The sequence below is a fragment of the Impatiens glandulifera genome, chromosome 8, assembly GCF_907164915.1.
Source record: "Impatiens glandulifera chromosome 8, dImpGla2.1, whole genome shotgun sequence".
In the NCBI taxonomy this organism is placed as follows: Eukaryota; Viridiplantae; Streptophyta; class Magnoliopsida; order Ericales; family Balsaminaceae; genus Impatiens; species Impatiens glandulifera.
In genome coordinates, this window is record NC_061869.1 from 6,974,476 (window position 1) to 6,984,970 (window position 10,495).

Here is a 10,495-nt window from a genome sequence, read left to right on the forward strand (position 1 = left end):
TCTTTAGGTACTTATTGACAATATTATATTAGGCAATTGTGGGAAAATGTTAATCTCTTTGTATACTAAGTTTACTCTTTCTTATTGAGAATATTCTATTGGTACTTTTTTTCTAATTATATTTTTTTTATCCTCTGTTTGGCTCTACATCATTGAAGAAGAAAGTGACAAAGTTTTAGAGGTGAGTGTGATCAATTTTATCAGGTATTCTATATCACTTTGTGCTTACTTTTCTTTTTATATAAGATACTTGTGTTAATTTTTTCTGATTTTTTTATAATTAATTTTGAATTTGATTTAAATTGATCACAGGCTCGAGATTTGTTCCGTCGTTTATATTATATGTGTTGATATACTTGGTGCTAAAGAAACCAATGCGTTTATGGATTGTATTAGTTTAACATTAGTCGTTTTAAAAATATCATTTAATTTTGTGTTTAAAGTTTAATTAGTATATTTTGTGATAATAAGTTATTGTAAATTTTGAAATTTCTTTGTTTATATTTATTTTTATTATATTTTATTTTACATGGAATACAAAAATAATGAGATAAAAATATAAAATAATAAAATATTTATGAAAAAAAATTGCGACGTTTATTTCTATAAATAAGTTGTGATGAAAAAAAATACGAAATAATGTCGAAAATGTTTAGAATTTTTTTATTATTCCGTAGGATATGTCGTCAAAATATTTGACATATATATCGTTGCAAACTCTGTCGCTAAAACTTTTCGACTAAAAGTAGGTCCGTCGGAGTATTAGCGACACACATATTTGCAAAAACTTTATTTAGATGAAAAAAATGTCGCAAATTATATATTCGTCAAAAATTTCGTCAATAAATTCCGTCACAAATACGCTGTTTTCTTGTAGCGACGGTTGAAAGTCCACCACCCAATTAACGTCTGCGTTGAAATGGAGCTCCCCCCAAGGTGGATATAATGAGTGAGCTCGATCTTCCTCTTCGAAGGGGATATTATCCCAGTGGAGTCCACTAAAAAAACTTATTTTCACATCCGAAGTATTAAATGAAGAAGATCTGTTAAAACGAAACATAGAGTTATCGGCCCAAGTCTTGAGTGCAAAAGAAATGGGCAAAATGGCTTCTGGTGGCGTATTGGAACATACAGCATACGTCAGGTTGTACTTGTCCCACTTTTTTGATGCATGCTGGAAGTATGAACGGTTAACGGGGTCCCGAACTAACTTCACCCCGTGCTTGATGGGAGTTCCATTGACCGAATTAGGGAAGTTACATTGAGGCTTCCCCATTATTGACAAAGTATTCTCGTCTAAAATCTCCGAAACATTTATATTAAAGTAGAGTTGAAACTTCTTGATACCTTCTTCCAATGCGCGATCAAAATTATTTGAGTCATTAAATGTGTCGAGACTCCTTTGGTAGTGACCATCCGTGGAGGGACCCAAATAACCATATTTGTAAAGGTACTTCTTTACTTGTTCAAGTCCCTTGACTGTGTCACCTTTCTTGGAGCCTAAACAGAAATTTAGAAGACGATATTTGATCATTACAAGATGATGCTCGTACGATTAGAAACAAGAGAAAGGTCAAGACAGGAAAGAGAATACAAGTTTTAACCATTTTCATCTTCTTTGTTATTTGATGTGGTCAACATAACTTCTTGATTTTTATTTCACAGTGTTTTTTAGCATATTATATACAATTTTGAGATCAAAAGATTTTCGTAATATCATTTTCATTTTTTGGGTCTACAAATCTAATATATTTATTTGATCTGATATTTTTTAAAATGTTTGATTTATATTATGATTGATAATTGTTTAAATACAATAACAAGACATTAAATGGGAATAAAATATAAAATAAAAAAGTCATAACAATAAAAATAAGAAGAAAAAAAAATATAATAATTTATTTAAAAATTAATTCCCAATATATTTAAATAAAAATAAATTATTCTGATTTAATTATTTGTCTCTTATTTTTATTAATATATTTTTCTCGAGAAGATTGTCAATTTTATCACTGAACTATAATGAAATATTCACGCATATCACTGAACTCATTTTTATTCGCTCATACCACTGAAGTTGAGATTAATATTAATCTATGTCACTACTCCACCAAACCTCTAACCCCGCTAAGTTTCCTTTGTTAAATGAGACGACATGTAGAATTAAATGTCATCTTTTTTAATTAATATATTGACATGTCATATTTTTTAATTAATATATATTATATATATTTTTATTTTTTAAAAATTCTAAATAATAAAACATTTACAAAGTCATTAATAATTTCCTTCTCCTTCCCTAATTAACTAAACCCACCATTCTTCTTCTTCGATTCTTGTTCTTCAAAGGATTCGATTTCTCAAATAAAGGAACCGAAAGGAGACTGACGAGTTAGCGAGAGAATTGAGAGAATTGAGGGCAATGTGAGATGAGATTTTGATTTCAGAACTCTACTACGACGAATTTTGATATTTAGCTGAGCCTTAGACCTCAACTTTTTCTTCTTACTTCCACCAGTCTCAAACAAAATTCACAATGAACAATGATGACAAGTAATGAAGTTTACAAATCTTCTTCTTTCTGTTGAAGGCTTATTTCTGGATTATTATTCTTGTTCTCTTCCTATATGCTTCCTTATCTCTTCAGAGTTTGTTCTCCTTTCTCTTCCTATATTTTTAGATTATTGTTCTATTTTAAAAAGTTGAATCTACCTGATTGATTATGGTTTATATTATCAACAAGAATGCATTATCATGATAGCATTTACTTATCTCTGTTTTAAAAAGGTGAATCGAGAGAGAAATTATATGTTTTATTATTTAGAATTTTAAATAAATATATAATATATATTAATTAAAAAAGATGACATTTGAATATATGCTAATTTTAAATGGTTAATTATAATATTAAAAAATTAATATTATAAATTCATCTAAAATAGAATAAAATATTTATTTATTATATACTATAATTATTCAATTATGTGTTCAAATTTTATATATTTATTGTCAATTTTTATCTTATAATATTTGTAAATTTATTTGAATAGTTATTAAATATTTTTTTAAACATGTGGTCTTAATTTTTTAATTTTAAAATGAAAGATATTTTTTAAATTATAATATAACGTATTAATGTTTTGTTATTTAATTGATTAATTTTTTCAACTCAATATGTCTATCTAGTTATCTAGTAGTAATTCGTAAGTTAAAGGGTATATATTTTTAAAATTTTCTTTTATATTAAGTTCAAATCTTTTAAATTTTTTTTTGATTTTTTACGTTAAGTTTAAATCCAATAACTATTCCTTATTTCATAAACTACAAATCCAATTTTATCATACATTCCAAAAGCCACTAATATTAATAATTTGATAATCCATCAACATTTAGTGTTATATTATACCACAAGTCAACAACATTCATTTTTCTTCTTTTTAATGTTTTAAAATCTGAAATGTGTAATAGTTGAATGAGTAAAATTGAAATTGATATTAAAATTTTAATTCCTATTACATATATAAGAATTGACATTAAATTATAATTCAATTCTATAATTATTTTTCAAATATAAGAATTGTAATTCAAAATCCAATTCATATGTTTGAAAAAGAATATAATAAAAATTATTTTAAATGTATATTATCAATATTATTAAAATATTGGTTTGACACAACCTATTAGAATAGCTCAAGTGTCAAGAGATTTTGTTTATAATCCGATTCTTATTAAAAAAAAACAATATTTTGGTTCAACATGTTAGATTCCTAAATAAAAAAAAATATTTGTTTAAAATATTAATTTATTAAATTAAAAATAATACCGGTTCAAAATATAAACTTTTTAAACTAAAATAAAAAAAATTCAGTTCAATAATTTAACTTTCTACATTAATATATATATATATTATCAGTTTAACAAAACAAAGAAGGGAAGGGATAATTCTAACTAAAATTTCACCCCTCAAAAATTGTATTTGATCAATCAAGGCTATATATATTAAACAAACCATATGTGAATGAATGAGTAAAATGTTAAGAAACATTACACACCATTCATTATAAACAAATTAAATGGCTTCCTACCCAAAATAATTCAAATAAAAAACATTTGAACTGATGAGATGTTAAAATTTTAATTGAAGTAACATTCATTACAAATATTTTACTTTTCACAAATTGGAGAATATGTAGAGCTTCTTAATTCACCTTTGATTACTCTGATATTATAATGATCATTAATAATCTATATTGTTTGAAAATATATGGAACTTCGATTCCAACTAATTAAAACGTTATATATGAGATACTATAATTGTAGGGTTCATTTTAATTAGAATAATATTATACACTTTGATTGTAAAACCAATTATAAGATTACAAGAAAAATAAAAAATAAAAATGTATCTCTTAATTTGTTTTCCAATAATAAAAAAAAAATATTAAAATATAAGACAATATTATGAAAATATTTTATAAGAAAATTTTTTCTCTCTTTTTCATATTTTATAAAGGGTTGAATTACGTGACTAACCCGTTTTGACTCTATAAATCATAAACTTTCACTGGTTTTTAGTCATTCGAGGCTAAATTGATTGGACGGACTAAACTCCATTAAACATATAATGATGTGCATTTTTTCTATTATTTTAATATCTTAACATCATTTATTTTGAACTTATAATACTAATAATTCAAAAAATATAAACAAAATAAGATGAGACGGTTTTTCTTCTTTCACAACACTCTCTTGTTCCTCAACTAGGCGTCGAGTATATATAGGATTCACTTTCACGACAATGCGGCATTTTTTTTATTTTTTTTTGTGAAAGGCGACGTATCATCAATATAATAAAAGACATAAAAAGGTAAATGAGTTACATTAGCTCAAAGAAAATTAGAGTAAAAACAAACTGAATGAGGAGGAGTACAATGAAAAAATGACAAATAATAATTGAGAACTAAAGTGTAATGAAGTCGGTGGTTAGAGTGACTTTCCAATGAGACAATCTTCTAACGTATTATAATATAAGATTCATTTAATATTAAAATTAGAGTTTAAATTTATACTCAAGTCACAAATAGAGAATATATATGCATTTTTAAAAACCTATCTATACGTGAGTATAGTAAGTCTACTATAAAAAAAATCATTTATTTTATTTTATGCCTTAATCTAGATCCACTCTGAAAGGAGTATAAGAGAATATTAAAAAAATATATGATATGAAACCGAAATAAATTTAATAAAGAAAAAAAAAATTGAAATTAACTCCAACAAAATTTAAAAAATAAATAATATATAACTAAAAAAATCATAAAATATAAGAAAGAAGAAAAGTAATGTAAATAATAATGTTAGTATTATTTTGGAAAGATTGGAATATACTATTTTAATATTAATTATTTAAATAAAATAATTATTTATTATAAAATATAATTTGAAAAAAAATACCCCTAAATTATAAAAATACTTAAACTCATATCAAACAAATTCTAATTAAAATCCAAATAATCATTCAAATCAATAAAATATATGAGAAATGATATTCTCAACGACAAGTTAGCGAAAGCAAGTCCACGAATCCTACGTGGCCTTGCCAGCTAGGAGAGAGAAAAAAATAAAAATAAAATTGAAATTTTCTGTTTCCCCGCAAACCAAAATCCTATTATTTCTATCTTTCTATTTCCCCCCAAAACCAAAATCTTATTCTTTCTCTCTCTTTTGTTTCATTCTCTCTCTTTCTCTTTTATTTCATTTTTCCTAAACCTACCGGCGATTCTCTTCTTTCATTTTCACCGACTTCTCTTCCGATCGATCGAAATGGTAAGACTTCTTCCGTTAATGAAACGTTTCATTTTTTCCCAAAACCAAAACCCCCACGACAATCTCTCTCTTTATTTTTCGTTTCCATTTCCCAAAACCCAACCCACTGTCGATCCTACTGAAACGTTTCATCGACTTCTTATCTTCCGATCGATTGAAATATAAAGTCTTTTTTTCTTTCTTTCGTTTATCTTCCGTTCAAAATGATTGTCATATCAATATTTATGTTTAACGTTTATGGTTTAGCTGCTGAATCGATTTAGATTAGAGTTCTAAAAGATCTGGATCTTCATACATGACCTACAAATCAAATTAACATTACAATAAAATTATTGACTAGAAATGCTAGTTTCGGGACCAGAAAAGCTGGTTTCGGGACCAAAAAAGCTGGTTTCGGGACCAGAAAAACTGATTTCGGGACCAGAAAAGCTGGTTTCGGGACCCGAAACGGCAATTTTTTTTTTTTTTTTTTTTTTTTGGAAATGAGTGGTTTCGGGACCCGAAATGAGTGGTTTTGGGACCAGAAATGAGTGATTTCAGGACATTTTTTTTAAATTTTTTTTAATCTGAAACATTATAATAAATCTTAGAAAATAAAAAATAATTGAAGATAATGTTATTATACTAGAAATTTATACATAATTAAACATTTATTTACAATGTTACAATCTGTCATTTATATCACATTTAAAATACAACCTACAATTTGAGAGATCTCAAATAATCTCATTTCTTCATTAACTTGATCAATAAAAAGATTTGGATCTTCATACATGACCTACAAATCAGGTTAACATTACAATAAGATTATTGGTTTATAAAAAAATAAAATAGCTATAAAAGATCGTATAGAAACCATTTCGGAGTTTGAAATCACCCTAAAATGGTGATTTTGGGGCAAAAAATGATGGTTTCGGGACCAGAAAAGCTGGTTTCAGGACCCGAAACGGCAAAAAAAAAAAAATTTGTTTTTTGGGAAATGAGTGGTTTCGGGACCCGAAATGAGTGGTTTCGGGACCAGAAATGAGTGATTTCGGGACACTTTTTTTTAAAAATTTTTTAATCTGAAACATTATAATAAATCTTAGAAAATCAAAAATAATTGAAGATAATGTTATTATACTAGAAATTTACATAATTAAACATTTATTTACAATGTTACAATCTGTCATTTATATCACATTTAAAATACAACCTACAATTTGAGAGATCTCAAATAATCTAATTTCTTCATTAACTTGATCAATAAGAAGATTTGGATCTTCATACATGACCTACAAATCAAATTAACATTACAATAAGATTATTGGTTTATAAAAAAATAAAATAGCCATAAAAGATCGTATAGAAACCATTTCGGAGTTTGAAATCACACTAAAATGGTGATTTCGGGACAAAAAATGCTGGTTTCGGGACCAAAAAAGCTGGTTTCGGCACCAGAAAAGCTGGTTTCGGGACCCGAAACGGCAAAAAAATTTTTTTTTTTTTTTTTTGGAAATGAGTGGTTTCGGGACCCAAAATGAGTGGTTTCGGGACCAGAAATGGTTTTTCTTACAACCTAATTGAAATTAGTTCTGCAACTAAACCCATAACAACAGCCAAACATTATATAATCATACTTTCGGGTCCCGATATCACATTTTCGGGAGCCATAACAGCCAAACATTATACAATCATACTTTCGGGTCTCTAAACCATCCATTTCTGGACCCATAATGCAGTAAATACACAATAATTATAGTTTTGTATCGTTAAAATCATTAAAATCATTAAAATCCCTAACCCTAACCGCAAAAAGCTAAACGATCTTCAAATCATTAAAATGATCTACGATTCTAAAAGAGAAAATGTTATTTACCTTGTCCTTTGAGATCTGGGAGATCTTGGAGTCTTGTATGGAGATGTACCTGGACCACCAGCCTGAAAAGATAGTATGAAGTGAACACGAAGGCAGACAATGAAGTGAACATACACGAAAAAGTTCTCTTACCATTTTCGATCGAAAGAAGATGAAGAAAGTAGAAGAAGTCGGGGATGCCGGAGAGAAAAAATCGCCAGAGAAGAAATCGGGGTTCGCCGAAAGTGATAAATGAAAAGAAGAAAGAGAGGAAAAAAGAAAGAGGGGGAAACTGAAATATTTAATTTTTTTATTTTGTTTTGCTTTTTCTCTCCTAGCTAGCAAGGCCACGTAGGATTCGTGCCTTGCTTTCGCTAACCCTTCGTTGGGTTTATCATACCTCAAAATATATATATTAAACCTTCTTTTCTTGCAGAGCCATGAATTCTTATCTCTTTTCTTTCTCTCTCCAACCATTCTTAAACCTTCTATCTCTTGCTGAGCCATGAACTCAATTCCCATCTAATAGAGTCAAAGTTTTCTTGATATCTATTTTGAAAGCAACTCTCGGGGATATTTTCTTTTTCCTGTAGCCTTTTAAAAGGCTCTACATGAAAAGAATATTATGAGAGATTGTCCTACTAGAGATAAATACAGATTTGTTAAGATTTATTATTTTTCCTATGACATTTTTAAAGCGTTTAGAAATGATTTTTTAAATTATTTTGTAAACCACATTACGACATGAAATTGGTCTGAAATCTTGTACTTTTTTGGGCACCGTAGTTTTGGGGATCAATGTTAGGACCGATGTATTTCATTGTTTTAACATCTTCCTGTTCTTAAAAAATTCCAGAACCCCATCAATAATATCTTTACCCACAACCGACCAATTGTCTTTGAAGAACTTTGCATTGAAACCATCCGGACCCGGGCTTTTATTTCCATCAATACTGAATAGTGCTTCTTTAACCTCAACCCTCGTGACAACCCTTATTAACCCACGACTATCCTCATTAGACAATTTTCCATCGATAATCTGATACAAGGTATTCAGGTGACTTTGATGTTGCTTTCTTGTACCCATTATCTTTTTATAGAACTTGATAGTCAGATCTTGTACACCCATTTAACTCTGAACATATTCGCCATCATCATTTTTCAGCATGTACACGTTGTTTCTCATATTTCTAGTTTTGCATTTCCTGTCGAAGAAAGCTGTATTTTTATCACTTAACGAAAGCCATTTTTGTCTTGACTTCTGCCTAATAAAGTTATCTACAAGCAGAGTCAGTTTCATGAAGTTTTCAAGTGCATCCCTCTCCGCCTTATTGAGTTGTTCATAACTATCATCCCTTAATAATATTTTCTAAACCTCTTTTAGTTCTTCTCTTGCAACCAGAACTCTACTTGAGATATTGCTTAACTTTTTCTTGTCAAAGCTTTGGAGTTGATTCTTCAGGATCTTTAGCTTTTCAGAAACCCTTTACATATTTGAACCCATGACATCTGTAGACCATATATTTTGAATAATATCCGTGAATTTATCGTTTTCCATCCAGAAGTTGAAGAATTTGAAGGGCTTCTTGAACCTCTCCTCCTTTTCCCAGAACAATTTAATCGGGCAATGATTAGAAATTTCAGGATTCTAACATGAAGTTGTCTTCTCAGAAATTGGTTGATCCACTTCTCATTTACTAGACATCTGTCAATCCTACTTTTCCTTATGCGCTCATTTCCTCTTCTAGAAGACCAGGTGAATAAGTTCCCAGAATTAGTAGGCTCGATACCCATATCTCTAATACAATCGTTAAAGTCAATCATATCATGAGTGATTTCAGATTCTGTGCTACGATCAATTTCATTTCTTGTTGCTTTATAGTCGCCAAGAATAACCCAAGATTTATCACTACCAATCCAGTTCGTAAGGTAATTTCAGAGAAGTCTTCTGTTAGTGCTTGAGTTACTACCGTACACAATAGAAAGATGGAACACAATTCCGGTTATTTTGTCTTTGACTTCAACCAGGATTGTTTGATAATTAGAAAAGAGAGACTTGACCTCAATAACTTATTATCCCATATAACCCAGATTCTGCCCGTTTTGTCATTTGAATTGTGAATAATTTCCCAACCGCTATCAATACACAGTTTGCTAACCTTGTCAACGTTCAGACTTTTTACTTTTGTCTCGAGAATACCCATAATAGTGATCTTCTAGTTCTCAATGATCATCCTTATTTTTTTACATTTCAGAGGATCGTTAAGCCCTCTTATGTTCCATGTCACTGTATTTATGAATGTATATAAGTGTTGGGTTCCTAACTTTCAAGGCTATCTTGGACCTCATCCTCAGAGAAGTTATAAGCATCACTATCTTCAATGGCAATAGTTTGATTGTATGGAATTTTGTTGCCTCTCGGTGGGGAGTGTATCTCATATATCTCATCCTCTCCCGTGATAGAGTCAGTAGCCTCTATATCCATAATCTTTCTACATTGTCTTCGCTTTTCAGCCTGTTCTTTTTTAGTAGGTCTCTTCTGACTTTGAACCTTTTCACTGTTGGATTCATGTCTATTATCGATTTTAATTCGCCCCACTTCAGAACTCACTAGCTTATTCAAGACCAACTAATCTTTTTCTACATTTGATTTTTTGATTTCACAAAACCCGAGATTCCCTAGATCATTCTCAAGAGTTTCCTTATTATTTACAAGATTTTAATGTTTTTTAGTCCAGGATTCTCCTAGTTACAATCTCGAAAGGTGGCTCTAAGTCCAAGGATCGGATCATTTCGAATTTTGATGACATTGTTTTCTCGGTTCATACTTGC